The 15233-nt window shown below is 45.9% G+C and overlaps 2 long non-coding RNA genes across 2 annotated transcripts in view; one reads left to right on the forward strand and one right to left on the reverse strand.

The window, feature by feature from the left end:
• The first annotated feature begins 287 nt into the window (after positions 1-287).
• Positions 288-13215, forward strand: LOC101676665. Its single transcript, XR_198936.3, has 3 exons — positions 288-774; positions 8594-8740; positions 11208-13215. It is a non-coding gene; the product is annotated as an uncharacterized LOC101676665 (long non-coding RNA).
• Positions 13216-13704: 489 nt separating this feature from the next.
• The window catches only part of LOC123394429, a 45082-nt gene continuing 43553 nt past the window's right edge, over positions 13705-15233 (reverse strand). The window contains exon 3 of the long non-coding RNA XR_006609188.1: positions 13705-13859. This is a non-coding gene — a long non-coding RNA (uncharacterized LOC123394429). The remainder of the gene's footprint in view (positions 13860-15233) is intronic.

Genomic DNA, 15233 nt, shown 5'->3' on the forward strand with positions numbered 1-15233 from the left:
GTAAAATTTCAACAATAGGTAAAAGCAAGAAATATATTGTGAATCACCACAATGGCATTTCTGTAGCCATAAAATAAAGATTGGAGCAATATGGCAAGTGCCTATAATATTAAACAAAAACACGGATTGTGAATAGCATTTGCAAGAGGATCGCAGCTACATCAAAATATGCATGGAGTGTGGACAAGAAGATGGAGGGGCTATGAAAAATAAAAATGGTTACAAGAGACAAAAAGGCCACAGGTAACTTTTTCTTTAATACTATCTTTTATAGACTATCTTCTTAGTATTTCAGTAGGTTCAAACCTGTATTCTTATCCAGCTGTTTATCTACACCTGCTTTCCCCACCCAGCTAGATTTCATACATCAAGATATTTATGTCTCTGTTTGTGCTGACTTGTTCCTACCTCACTTACCATGTAGATCCTTCTGCAAGTGAAACCCACATGATATTGGGCAAGAAGTGGCCAAACAATGATGTTCCAGGCTGCCACAACCTTTAATGATACTGTCACTGTGCTTGAATTGCAGGATCCATTTTCAGTTTGGACTCTGATCAGGAAGAGACTCTTCCCACCAAAGAGGCTTTACAACCCTTCCCAGCAACCAGCATGCAGAGAGCTGAGCTGCCACAACTGATGAATCCTCCCTGGGAAAACGCAGCTCCAGCACCACCCGTGAACAAGACAGTGCTCCTGCATGATAAGTGAACAAGACCAAGACCCTGTGTGATCTGCAAGCTGCTGTACCTTAGTGGAGCTCTCGGTCCCAAGGTGAGCAAGTGATGGGCATTTCAGTTCAGTATCAGAGCATGAGAAATCAGAAGGGCATGGCCCAAGGAAGAGGATGCTAACCTCACAGAGACTCCTTCTTGAGCCTTAGCAACCTGTGTGCCAGATCCCCCTTAGAGCCATCCTCCTCTGGCTCCTGAACTCAGAACACAGTCCCTAAAGTTTTCATTTTCTATAAGATCATGCAGGGGACGGTAACTTAAATCTCATTCCAGAGAGTGTACCTTAGCACCTCGTCATGAAGGGCTGGGCTCAAGGACAGCAGGGATCACTCTACGGACACCTGGATCAGGTGAGGTCTATCTGGCATCTAGAATCAGGGTCAGCATCCCAAGCCAGCAAGTCTGGGAGAGCAACTGTCCCTTGAGAATTTGGTTTGAACAGGCTTGCCTCCTTCTGAATCAGCTGTGTGTCCCGGATGAGGAAAGTCCTTGATAAGCCTTTCCGTAAAAGCATCACAGAGGAGAAGGATACACAGGAAAATAGTAACTCGGGCTGCTTTGGGGGAGGATGGCAGGGTAACTGGGGAAAGAGTCAGAGGGAAACTTGGATGATTTTCCCTTTATACTTCCCTATGTTTTTGGACCACTCATTACCAAATCAAATAAATGGGCAAATATGAATGGTTAGGTAAAATTAAATGAAAAGAAAATCTGCAGAGATTGGCTCATGGCATTTCTCAGAACTGAAGACTGAGCCTACCCAATGACTGAAGTGATAAAAAAAATTAGAAGGTACAGAGAGAATTCTGCTTTGTGTACGAGGACCCTCGCCATCATCTAAGTTTGTTATTTGAAATTCACTTTAGAGTCAACAAGATACCTCACCATAAAACGCTCTCATGTGCCCTGAAAAGGAAAGAAATAAATTCATGATCCTCAAACACAAGTTCAAAATGAGCCCTATCTATTGGATATCCCAGACTAGCACTCTCTCTGAGGCCCCCAGGCTCCCTGTCTGCCTTGTGGCCCCAAGGGAAACTTGGTGGGAAGCTACCGAGAGTCAGAGCCTTGGTTCCTCCAGTTCAGCCCTCAAAACGGGGAGGCAGGAACCAGGCACAGGAGGGAGCTTGGGCCCTTCATAGCCATGCCTCGGAGCCCAGGACCAGATGGCCTCAGGCTCCCCACCAGCGGGGCGACTCCTGCTCTCCTCCCAACAGAGACCCTGGCCCCCTTGGTGCCATGGTGCCTCCATGGACACCGGCCTTGAAAGAAAGGGAAGGCAGTAATAGAAGGGAGAACAGGGAGGCGGCCACAGAGCTATTAGCAGCACTGAGACTAGCACAAGTGTGCAAACAGTGGATGCCCAAAGAAGGCCAGACTCTTGGAGCTGTGATGGCATCACAGCGTCTTTGCCTATTTTTTTTTTTTTTTTTTTTTTTTTTTTTAGCGTCTTTGCCTATTAACCCAGGGTGTTCTTTGATAACCTTCTGCCAAAAACCACTGGGGATTAGGTGTCTTAAACCCATCTGACTTTGTTAACAAATGACTTTGTTAACAAAAAGCGTCAACTCAAAAAGAGAAACGAACCAAAACACCAGGCCTGATCCTCCCCTGGGGGAACAGTCACTGGTTGTTCCAAAAGGCACCACTAAGCCCCTGCTGCACTTGACATCCTGGGATCTAGGTGGCAGCAGGGAGAGCTGGGTCTCCAGACCCTGGGAAGGGGAATGTGGCCCACCCAGAGCTCTGCTTGGGGAAGGAGCACTTTTTGGGGAAGTGAAGCTAGAAAAGGATGCCAGAGTCCCACTGCCAGAGTCACTGCCTTGGTCACAGCTCTCTGATGCTCAGAACTTCGGAGGCTCCCGGCTGTCTTGCACTTGAATCTCCTTCTCCCTCTGGCATCCTGAGCCTCCAAACTCTGGTGCTAACCCATCTGCCAACCTTAGCTCCCTCGTCTCCCAGCTGTGCACACCTAGCCATGCCCGTCTCCCTGCAGGTGCCCAACAAGCGCCTAGCTTTGCCACCATCCTGGGCAGACTCATGCCGGCCACTCCCCTGTTTTCCGGGCTCTCAAATGTCACTCTGTGAACTCAGCTTTTCTTCACCCCAAATGCCATCTCTTCGACAAGACCTTTTCTTGTCCACCGCTCTGTACATCTAGTCACGAGGAATTTCTCCCTCATCACAACTCTTAAGAGCATCTTTGTGTTTTTGCTACGACATATTACTTTCTCCCTTGTATTTGGCTCATCGTGTGCCTCTCAGAGCTTTGCCCTGGACTGTGTCCTCAGGGTGGCTGACATGCAGGGGGTCACCTGTAGATACCGGAGACCGACCAGGGGGAGCAAGTTCACAGTTGCTGGGAGAGCATAGTCTGGTTGAAAGTCCGCCACGTTTGTTCCAGGTGCAGAGCCGGGCTGGCTGACCTGTTCCCTCCTAACTCCAGGGTTTCGTATATCTATGAGTCTATGAATAGGCAAAGCAAAAGGCCACACTAAGCATCTTTCCTGCTCCTATCCTAATCTCGGGTTCAGGGACATCCCTGAGGGATCAATACTTTAAATCAGCCCTCATGGCATGCTGTGGAAAGGCGCTCCTTCCAGGAGCTGACTAATGCTGACACTCTCTTCTGTTGTTACTTCCTGGGCTGGCTCCGTTTTTCCTCTGGCTCTGCTGTGCCTCTCAGGCCCGCTGGCCCCCCAGACCCAGGTAACGGAGGGTGAAGAGAGTCGCCCTTCTCCTCCGAGGGCTGCCCCAGCGGCCCTTGCCCTCCCGCGGGTGTCTTCCTTTGCGGGGTCTCAGATCCTGCCTTGCTGCACAGGACAGGGCCCAGCCCTGCCCATTCTGTGATCACAAGGAGGAGGAGACAGACCAGGGTGCAGGGAAGGGAAAGAGGGCAAAGAGTGATCCCTTTACTCAAGATTCCTTCAGGGAAAAGAGAATTTGACTTGAGCCTGCGTTCTGGGTAATTCGGCATCAAACAGCAATGAGGCCTGGGATCTGGCCAAGTCTTTGTTTTGTTTTGTTTTGTTTTTTTCCTTTCCTCCAATCAGCCCAGGGCGCTGGGGAGTGGGAGGGCGTGGAGGGGGTGGGGGCTGTGAGGGAATGCTGAGCCCGCAGAAGTGGCCCATTGAGAGCGCAGGCTCCCAGCGCAGGGGCGGCTGGCACCCCCGGCCTACCACCACAAGGGCAGCTCTGTCCTGTGGGCCCAGGGCTCCGTCCCAGCCCCACTGGCTCAGAGAGAACAACATTTCCTTATAAGGCCCCGGCCGCCTTGCCAAGGCTGGCCGCTCTGACAGACTGTAGCTTTCCATTCTCCTCGCCCCGGCTCCAGTGCAGGCCTTGAATGTAGCCCTTGTTGGCAGGCCCCTCCCCCCCCCACGGCCCCCACCCCACCCACTTCCATTCCAGGCCAGGGCCAGCCCCAGCGAACAGGATAAACAGCCCCAGCCCGGAGGCCTCTCCCACGCACGCGGCCTGCCTCAGCTCAGGCCTGCTGGAGGCAGCACAGGGTAGCAGAAGGAGCACCAAGACACAGGGCTGGGGGGGCGGGGGGGAGCCCCGCAGCTCCCTTCCCGACGGGGGTGGCTCAGGCCAAGGTCCTGACTGGGAGGCTGCTTCCTCATCTAGGGAACAGATTCCAAGTGCCACAGGTTCTAGATTCTTTGCATCACCTTCAAAGCCCTTCCCAGTCAGGTTACCTTTAAGGCTTCACCTCTGCTCCCCTACCCCAGGGCCAGGTTTCTGGGACACCTCCCCTTGCCCCCAGGAACCATGTCTCCTCAAGCTGCCAGAGCTCAGGGCCCAGGGAATGACCCCATTCCTCCCTTCCCTGGAGAAATGTGGCCTTTCTTGCTCTCCTCAGCGTTTGCATGCACCTCTCTTAGAGGCTTGCTGTTTGCCCATGACAGTGATTTGTTTACGTGCCTTTTCCTTTAGAGGATGGTAAGCTCCTTGAGGCTCAAATGGTCTCTTCTTCCTCTTTAAGTCCCTGAGCTCTACGGCCAGGAACGGGGCTGCCTGCGAGGTCTTGTGCAATCGCCTGAATGTACAGGGTTGGGCAAACTCGGAAGAGACAAACGATGGATGTGCAAATACTTCGTAAACTGTGAAGTGCGGGGCCCCGTACCATACTACCCTCCACCCCACGTTTTCCTCTTTATTACCCCGTCACAACCCCTCTTCCTGTCCACCCAGTTCCACATCCTGAGTTCTGTGCTCACTGCAACTCCTCAGGGGCTTAAAATCCCTCTTGAAGACAGTACTGGTCTCTCAAGGTCAGTGTCGGAGCTGGAAGGGCCTTTAGAAGTTATCCAATGGTTTCTACACTAGCATCCACACATGGGTCCCCTGGCCACAAGAATGGATTAAATGAAGGGACTCTGAGCCTTCGGCCCCACCCCTTTCACCATGTATACATGCTAGGTTCCCACAGCATTCTCAAAAAAAAAAAAAAAAAAATCCAGTGACTTTAGAAGTTGGAAGTATACTGATTAATCCAATCTCAACACAGCTGAAGAAACTGAGCTTCCTTAAAGAAAAGCGGTGTTCCTGACATCACAGGAGTCACACACATAATCTAGACCACACCTGGGGTCCCCAGACTCCGGCCCACCAAAAGCTTCTCCCCTTGCCTAAGTGCCTACTTAGGGCAGACTGATGAAGACAATAGCTAAAAATCTGGTCAAGCTGAGTCTGGGATGTGTCGCATTCCAAATAAAGAATTTCATTCTGAACCAGAACAAATCTCTCTGAAATGGGGATTCTGCAAATTATCGGGTCAGTGATTTGCAAGCACAGTGCTATTAAGTACTGTAGTGGGACTCTATTCCCCATGATCCTAGGAACAATTTTAAAGAGAAAAATCTTATCCCAGGATGAAATACACTGTTTTCCATCCACACACTCATTTTCGCAGAAATGGTGTCTGTAGAGTGAAGCCCACAGTTGATCACGGACTGTGTTCTAACACCATTTGACACAAAACCAAATTCAGGATAGAAGGTGGTCTGCCCTAGGCTCATCCAAGAAGATTTAGTCTCTTGAATACTAAGAAACCTGGCTATAATGAGGTTTCTCCTAGAAGATGCCTAAGGTAGACCCTGCCAGAAACAAGGAGTACAGGGGATACGGGGCCAGAAGACAGGAAACCAAGGTCTGTTCCCAACTGCACTTTACTGCAAAACCTAGAGCAAGCCAGCTGTCTCGGTAGATCTTACTTTTCTCACTACAAAATGGGAGTAATGATGCCTCCAAGATCATTTCCAAAGGCAGTGAAAATTCGATCAATTAAGATCATGAATATGAAAGTGCTTTATGAATAATCACAGGAAAAGCTGTGCACCTAAATAAGGGCCAGTTATTAATAGGCAGAGGTTCTTCCCCTGAGGTTGTTCTTATGGGTAGAAAGGAGAAAACTACTTCCGTTTCCAGGATTCGGTAATGTTTGCTCCATCTCCCAGCTCCCTCACGGCCACTGGCAGCCACACTATTGCTGATCACTTTCCAGGAAATCAAGAGAGGGTGGGGCTGTTCTTGCTAAGAAGTTGCTTCAAGAAGCTGGAAAGCGGACAAAGAGAGCCATTCTCTCACCCTGTATTCCCCTCCCCTTTCTTCCCAGGTACAAAGAGAAGGGCTTTGCCAAGTTCAGGCTCTGGACGAACTCTGGGTGAATTGGGGAAGTCATTTCTCTTCTCTGAGCCTCTATATCCTAGCGTGTAAAACGAAGAGGTTGAATAGAATGGTATTAAGTTTAGGGGTAAGGATGTCATTCATTGCCAAAAAAGAGACTTCTGAAAGTGAAAAAGTGTATTACTAATAATTATACCAGGATGACCACAGCAAAGAGGACTACCCGCAGGCAAACCGGATGTGTGGATATTTTGTTAAGCCTTGTTTCAACTCGCACTACTATCCGGAAAACAAAATGCCCTCAAGAAAAATAAATTTCAGTATCCTTGGTGTTGTCTTGGCCACATTGAACTTCTGACTAGTTCTACAGGTTGTTTTTACATTGTTCTCCATCACCAAGGGCAAACTCAGTATGAAGTCCCATGTATAAGAGCCTGCCTGTCATAAAGCATTTCGATATCTTTATTCTCCAAGCAACAGCCTTATGAGGCAAGCGTGCAAAATGTCAGTCCCATTTTTATAAAGAGCCCTAGAGAAAGTCAAGGATTTGCTCAAGGTCATGGAGCATAGGGAAACACAGCTGTGTCGTAGACTCTTAGCTCTGTGCTTGTTCCACTAAGCCAGGTTAGCAAAGAGGGCCTTTCATCTGCAAACTCGGACTGGCTTAGGTTGGCCACCTTCCATCCAAAACGTTCTGTGTCTATCTATAACAATAATACAGAAAGCACAGTAAAATTTAGACGGCCCCCTGCCCCGATACCCTAAGGCTTGAGATAGACAGGGTTGACATTAAGAATCAGCTAAATTTGCAAATGAAAAATCCAAAATTCAGAGAGAATGAGTTGTTGCCATCATCCATCAAAACCCACATCAAAATGGAATTTAGATCCCTACATTCCTCTTTGAGCTTTCTTTCTGTACTAACTAAACACAAAAATGCTTAGGAAAGTAAACATAACTTATGTCCCTTCACCACCTCTGATGACTCATGCGTAACCTTTACGTTTTCTAATGTGAAGGAGTCTCGGGCTATCCCTTCCTTCTCCTAGCTTAGAGTAGTACCAGTTAAGAGTAGATAAGTCCAAGGCACTGCACCAAACATTTACTTCTCTTCCCTGCATTTCCAGTGAAGATCAAATTAAATGAAGGTTCTTCATGGGCAAAGTTTCCATGGTTCAAAATGTTTACTAGAGTCCTGAGGGCAGAACCAAAGAGAACTTGCCTGGCAAGGAAGAGAATAAGGCTTGGGATTGAATTCTGCCTCAGCTACAACTTTGCCGTACTACCTAGACCGAGTTATTTCCCCCCTCTGGACGTCAGCTCTTCAGCTGTGAAATACAAGAGTTGGATTAGGTAATGTCTAAACATTCTTCCAGCTCTAACAAGCTGTGTGTATCCAAACTGTGAATGTAGACCTTTTGGAGAGGAAGGCTGATCAAATTCTTTTCTGTACATGAGCCTAGCAGGAGTCACTGCCCAGGAGAGGTTTTGACATCACTTCTTACTGGTGGGTAATTCCTGCCCCTTTGCCCTCTGCCCCTTTGCCTCAGTGCAAGTAACTACTTGGGGGGCCAGCTAAAAGAAGTAAAAGGGCTGGTAACCCTCTCCAGTACAAACCAGGGGTGTTGAGTTAAAGCAGATGCTTTTGCCAAGTTGCCTAATTGGCCAGGTCCTTATAAATTAATATAGCTCTGGCAAACTTTGCACAGGAATGATCATTTCTTTCCTAATTTATTACCTGTGTTGAGATCATCGCTGCCTATATTTCTCTAAGGAACTGCAACTACAAGGCAAAATAATGACTCCATGACATTCATTGATGTCACTGTTTGAGTCCAAGCATCCCTGAAGATGGAGGAAAATTTTCCAGAGGACAAGGCTTGTTTCTAATGCTGACAAGGGTCACTACAGCCTGTGACTCTGACCTGAAGGTTCAGAGCCAGGATACCCATTCTGTCAGTCTTCCTTTTAAGTGGGAGGTGAAGCTGCTTGGAGTCAACTTCTGTGTTTCTACTTGCCTGGCACTCCCTCTCTTCTCATATAGAAAGTTCTCATTCAGTGGAAAACCCATTCCATGTGTTAGGTACAAGACGCTCTTCCCACATAACCGAAGAAATAGACACATGTCCTGGGACTGGTCCCCATGTAAAGATGAGGGCCACAATAAAGGTATATATGAGACCAAAGCTGGTCAATCCAATTCCGCATGATGACTTTTCTGCTTTCAGGGAAGATGATTATTTTTGCCTGTTGAGTTTTGCCTGTTGATAGGACGTCAGTCTTTACATGTGGCTATTCTGCGCATATATGGAGGAAGCTGGAGAGTTGGAAACCTGATGATACCCTCAGAGACCCTGGATACAGCTAAGCCTAAGGTGAGGCTACTCATAGGCTTTTTATTACTAAGCTACTAAATCCCCTCTTCGGTTGAGGCTGGTTTGAGTGAAGTTTCTGTAATCTGCAACCAAAAAGAATCCTGACTCATGTTAGCTTTGTATTAAATTCTTCTGAGAAACTTTTAGTCTCAGAGCTGGAAGAACTTCTAATGTGTTCAAGTCTATTGTATAGAGAGAGAAACTGAGAGAATAGGCTCAAGGTTACCAAAGAAATAAGAGGACTAAGTCTCTGAATTAGTCTGAAACGTTCCCCAGAGGTCACTGGGTCTAATCTTCATGTTGATTCTAATGTCAGTTTGACAGTGTGAAATGCAGAAAAGAATGTCAGCTTCAAACATCATTCTTTTCAAGAGCCTCAGGAATGCCAGAGCCTTGAGCCTCCCCAAAATGTTCAGATTCGACATTTCTGTCATCCTTTTATTTTTCATAGTACTTTTATTACTATTACATTTCCAGAATGAAATGCCTCACTTCAAATCGCCTCTACTGGTTAATTACAAATTGTATGAATGTGGACAGGTTACTTATACATTGTGCATCTGTTTCTTCATCTCTGAAATGGAGATGATAAAAATAGTGTTCACTTCAGAGATCTAGTGTAAGCACTGACAAAATTCAAGTAAAGCATTTAGCCCAATGGCTGCCCTACAGCACTCAGTAACTGCACCTATTACTATTAGCTTATAATTCTTGAAACAAGACCAGAGATGAAAAGGACGGGCCTAAGTATTGCAACACAGTGCTTAGTGGAAGAACAAAAACCAAGTCCCAACTTACACATTCATTTTTGGGGGTCGGGGGAGCAGAGGGAGAGAGAGAGAGTCTTAAGCAGGCTCCATGCCCAGCATGCCAGCCCAACATGGGACTCCACCTCATGACTCTGAGGTCATGACTCTGAGCCGAAATCAAGAGTCAGCTGCTTAACCCACAGAGCCACACAGGCACCCCTCATACTTCAAATTGTTTTCCAAAAACCAGCCGGTCATTTTAGATCACGTTCACTTGATTCTACATTCATTGATTCTTCTATCATTATTTCATGCACTCATTAATTTAGCAAATACTTCCTGAGAACCACAGGCTCTTTCCAGCCCTAGGGTCTATCATTTAGAGACCTGGGTTCTAGTCCCAGTTTACTGATTCACTACTGAGGTCAAGAGCAAGGGACTTCTCATCTTTTAGGCACCAATCTCCTCAAGAAACTGCCCAAAATATTTCTAAATCTCCTTCTGTAGCGAGCTCCTATTTGCGGTCCTGAGTACTACACGCAGGGCAGATACAAAGATGGCATCACGGTGATCGCCTAGAGGGGCCCACAGCCAAATGGGGAAAACAAATACAAACAATGCGTACTTGCTCTGCCATGCTGAAGTAAAAACATGTCACTTGAACAATCTTTCTTCAATAAATTGGATGGGACTCCCACATGCCAGGGTTACAAGAAAGTTGATTTCTGGCATATCCTGGGGGGTCTTCTCCCCTCTGCCAGAGAGATAACCATATGCATGAGTCTCAGATAGACAGTTGCACAGGGGTGGCCCTTGGGCTCAATGAAGCCTTATAAGTATTTTGCTTGGCCCACATCGGTTTGCTGTTTGTTGTTGTTATTTTTCATTAAGTCAACTTTTTTTTTTGTAAATACTAATATTACATTTTTATTATCTGTTAGAAACACTTCTTTTTTTTTTAAATTAACATATAATGTATTATTAGCCCCAGGGGTACAGGTCTGTGAATCGCCAGGTTTATACACTTCACAGCACTCACCATAGCACAATATCCTCCCCAATGTCCATAACCTCACTTCTGCAACTCTGTTTGTTTTGTATGATTAAGAGTGTCTTAAGGTTTGTCTCCCTCCCGATCCCATCTTGTTTCATTTATGCTTTTCCTACCCCTCAAACCCCCCCGTGTTGCTTCTGAACTTCCTCATATCAGGGAGATCATATGATAATTGTCTTTCTCCGACTGAATTAAGTCAACTTTTAACAGCAGGAAGCTTCTCATTAAAACCCAGGCTTCTCTAGAAAAGACGTAAGATCTAGCAGCACTGGATTGGCATCTCTACAACGGCAACGGACATCATAGAGCTTTACTTCTTCAGAGGGGATGCATCTTTCCCTAATCTGATGTGAACCTTTGACTTTATCTTTAGCCAAACTGTGTGAATTCAGGGAAAAGGTCCATCGTGGTGGTCTTCCTACCACATGCATTTTAAGATATTTATGGAGGAGTCTCTAGAGGGGAACTGAATGTTTTGTAATAATCTGAAATAATAGATTTTAAATTGATAAATATAATTTTCTGGCCTTTAATTACATATTAATTTTAGCCTAGCCATTTAGCCTAGCTAGGGCCCAGCATGCTTTGATATTTCACTGCGAGGAATGTTTCATTTCCAGACTCAGACAAATCACTGACAGATATTATCTTCTTCTCCCCTAAGGGCCTTTGAGTTGGTGACTCAGGATTTTACTGTGATGTATTGATGACCTGGATCTCTGAGGAAAAGTGTTCTGATTTGCAAAATTTGCCATGTTCCATGTGAAAATACTCCCACTGTGGCCAACTGCAAGATGGTCTCACAGTGGACTTGCAGCATTTCTGAAATTTTAACAATTGGCTCTTCTGGCCCATTACATGCAAACTCAGCACACCAGATGTCTCTAATTCCAGGACATGGGAACATGAAAATGTTGTTACTTTCCTCTCACTCTGACCTCTGTGGAGGAGTCAGAAGTATGAAATATGAGCCATGCCTGCCTTCAGGGGAGTTTTGGTCTAGTTCAGGAGACAAAACTAACACCTTTGGAACACTTCAAGAGTTTTTCAAGAATCAGTGCTTTCTCCAACATCTCTGCCTGAACATCCAATAAGAATATCAAACTCGCCAAATCCAAAATAGGTTTCTTGGATTTCCTCCACAAGCTGTATTGCATTTCCCCAATGTCACTTCAATAAATAACTTCCACCAAGTTTTCAAACTAAAAGATAAGGAGTCACCCTTGATTCCGTCCTATTTCTCAACCCCCTGTCCAATCCAGAAACAAGTCTTGTATGCCCACCTCCAAAACTTGTCTTAAACCATCCGCTTCCCAGCATCCCCCTGCAATAACCCTCATCCAACCCCTTTTTATACTTCTCCTGCCTCCAGGTTTCAACGTCTTCCATTCTCCTTCACCATCCACCAGGGCCAGCTTTTTTTTTTCCCTCCATTCCTCAATGCTCCCCACTGTTAGCATGGTTAGCCCCTTCTCTTCAGAGAGCTGTTTGAATCTCACCTCCTTACAGAAATCTTCTCTGCCAATCCTAGCCTATCTAAAGTAGCTCTCCCTACCTGACCAGTAATTCCCCATTCCACTAACCAAAGTACTTACTTAGCACATACTTTGTTTACTTGTTTATGGCCTGCTCCTTCCCAACATACACAAAATCAGAGTAGGAACATTTTATGCCTGTTTTCATTCTATGTCTTTTGCCTAGCACAGCCCTTAACACATAGTAGGCATTAAATAAATGTGTGTTACAAGAACGAATGAATAAGTGAAAGGGTGAGTGATAAGGGGAAGGCAGGGAGATATGATGTTTCAAAGTTCCCTTTTGGCTCTAACATTTTAGGAATTAGTGGACTTAAGACTATAATTTTGTACCTTCTGATGTGGGCCCAGGTCTTAAAGTAGAGCAGAAGTTAGCGGGAGGCAGATAAATAAAAGCAGTCAGCAACGTCAGAGGTGACTCCCTGGAGGAAGTGGTAAATACGCCGGGCTTTTCCAGCCTTCATAAATACCTACACAATAGACATCTGTCACCTTATGAAAAGTTTCACCATAATCTTTATTTCAATTGCCAGCTACTCTATTTCAAATGTGACCATGATTATAAAAACTTGATGGACACACTTTTCAGGAACATCTACCTTCTAAACTGTAGTGTCCTTAAATGTCTGTGGGGTGTGTGTGTGTGTGTGTGTGTGTGTGTGTGTGTGGTTATTGGGTTTAATTTGACACAGATAAGAACATACAACTTGACCCCCCTAGCTGGCTTGATATCTAAAGGAAGGATCTGTTCCACACCTCAGAGAAGACCCACTTAGGACAGGAAGTGAGTCATCTGTGTTCCACAGAGGACCAGTCACAGTTTGGACTATACTAAATGTGAAACACATTAAACTGGAACGAAATCATGACATATGTGCTCCCTCCCACACTGTGGGATATTTCATAACCTCTTGGTACTTTACCCTGATCCTTTCAGGACTGGAGAGTCTTTGGAAATCACCTGCCTGACCCTCTTACTCCCTGGGGGAAACTGAGGCCCAGAGAAAGTGGTGCCTTGTCCAAGTTCACATAGCATATTTAGAGCAGGGCCAGCAGGGCCAGAATCAGATCCCTGTCCTGAATCCCTGTCAAACATCTTATAGAAATATATACCTGTAATCCAATTATTTTGTTCTGTTTTGTTTTGTTAGAGATTCAGAGAGCCAATGCACATGATCGGGAATGCAGGGATGAGGGGCAGAGGAAGATGGAAGGACAGAATCCCAAGCAGGCTCCATGCCCAAAGCAGAGCCCAACATGGGGCTGGATCTCATAACCCTGAGAGTACGATCTGAGCTGAAACCAAGAGTTGGACCACTTCACTGACTGAGCCACCCAGGTGCCCCATGCAAGCTGAGCCTTTAAAGAGAAAACCTATTTTATTCTTTCATTTAACCATTCTTAGTGACTCGACGATCTATTGGCTATTTATAACTGGAAATGAAATCATAGCAATGGACCTCTAGTTGTACTGGGGTCCTTGGACATCCCAAAAGAATCTGGCCTACAGTGCTAAAAGATGTCTTCATATCATAACATAGAAGACAATATTCACAAATTTATAGCAGGAGGTAAATGGTAGTTTCTATCAGCCAAGAACTATGTCATTTTAAAAACAACAGAAAGAACCAATTCTTTTCATTTTAATCTCTGTCATTGAAATTTTGAGATCATCTCTTTCAGTTTCATCACGTGTGTTGGAGATTGAAAGCCAGGAAGGACACATGGCAGCCTGAGGAACTGTTTCACATGGAGTCCCAGAGACAGCGGGGAGCTTTTATCTAAAGAACAGAGAGAGGAGCTGCTGTGAGTTTTTTCATCTGTCAGATGAGCAGTTGGAGTTTAAAAGAGTAGCAGAGTTTCAAGACACATACACTTAAGCATCTTGGTGCCTGACAGGCAGATAGGAAGCTCATGTTCAGTTTCCTTCATCCAATCTGAAAAGATGTATCCGGCCTTCTCACACCGCAGGAAGAATTAGAGACACAATCTCACTCTTCACAGTCCCCCACCACCCCCCGACTCACCATCCTCGATCTGACTTATTCCACATCCCCAGCTCCCATGGGCTCTGGTGTCAAAGAGAAAGTGCTGAGTCTGGAGTCAGGAGCCAGTCCTCAAAGTGGAATATGAATCAGCATCAGCCCCTCAGAGCAGTGCTTCTCAAACTTGAGGTGTCTAGGAATGGCCTGGGGTGCTTTCTGAAGTGTGGACTCCTGGGCCCACTTCCAGAGCATCTAATCTCATAAGTCTGGGATTGCTCCCAAGAATCAGAATTTTAACCAGCCCTCCTAGCTGATCCTGATACTAGAGGTGGAGAAAACATACCAACACTCTGCCAGCTGAATGCAAATTGTCCTCTATTCTCCTTGTATGGAATGAGGATGCTGACAAGCATCAGGCCTAAGATCTCTTCCTAGTTTGAACAGAGGAGATCTTTTGACTTCGGAAGCAGCCGGGTCCCTTGTTACCCTGGTAACCCAAACAGGCCACATGCTTACACAGCCCTGAACTCTGTACAGGTGCTTATTCACACCAAGCTCAGTGTGAACCGTGTGGGGGTCCAGGGGCTTTCTACAACTTCCTCCCCGTGGCATGCCATCCACAGTGCCTTCTCTGTGACTTGCTCCCTTCTTCATGATTACACACCCTCAGATGGTACCTCCCCAAATGACAGTCTATCCTCAAGCAGAAATGTCTAGGAAGTGCCTGGCTAACTAAACCACTATTCTTGCCTTGGATCTAGAGTCCATTGCACCCCCGGCCCCAAACCCCCTATGAAGGATGATGCTACAGATTAACCAAATTGAAAACAAAACTTGAAAAGGGATTAAGTTCTTTAAAGACAGCCAATGCTAGGCAGAGGAGATGTTTTTTATTTAAGATATTCCAATGACTCCATAAAACAATGACAAGATTTTTAACATTTGTAAATCCTCAAAACTAAAAGACAACTATCATAGCTTGGCCCCAGAAAGAGGTTGTTCCCAGCCTATGGCTGTCCTAGTCAATGGATCTTCTGAATCTTTCCAATACCCTGAAGCTATGACTTTCCCTGGCCCTGGCTTCTCCTATTTATAAGTTCTTCCCTGCTGGGCTCAAGTGTGCTCATCAGACCCTCCCAAAGGTCAAAAGACTTCCACAATCACCTAATT

This window comes from Mustela putorius, unplaced genomic scaffold (assembly GCF_011764305.1).
Source record: "Mustela putorius furo isolate JIRA1106 unplaced genomic scaffold, ASM1176430v1.1 tig00003834_pilon_pilon_pilon, whole genome shotgun sequence".
In the NCBI taxonomy this organism is placed as follows: Eukaryota; Metazoa; Chordata; class Mammalia; order Carnivora; family Mustelidae; genus Mustela; species Mustela putorius.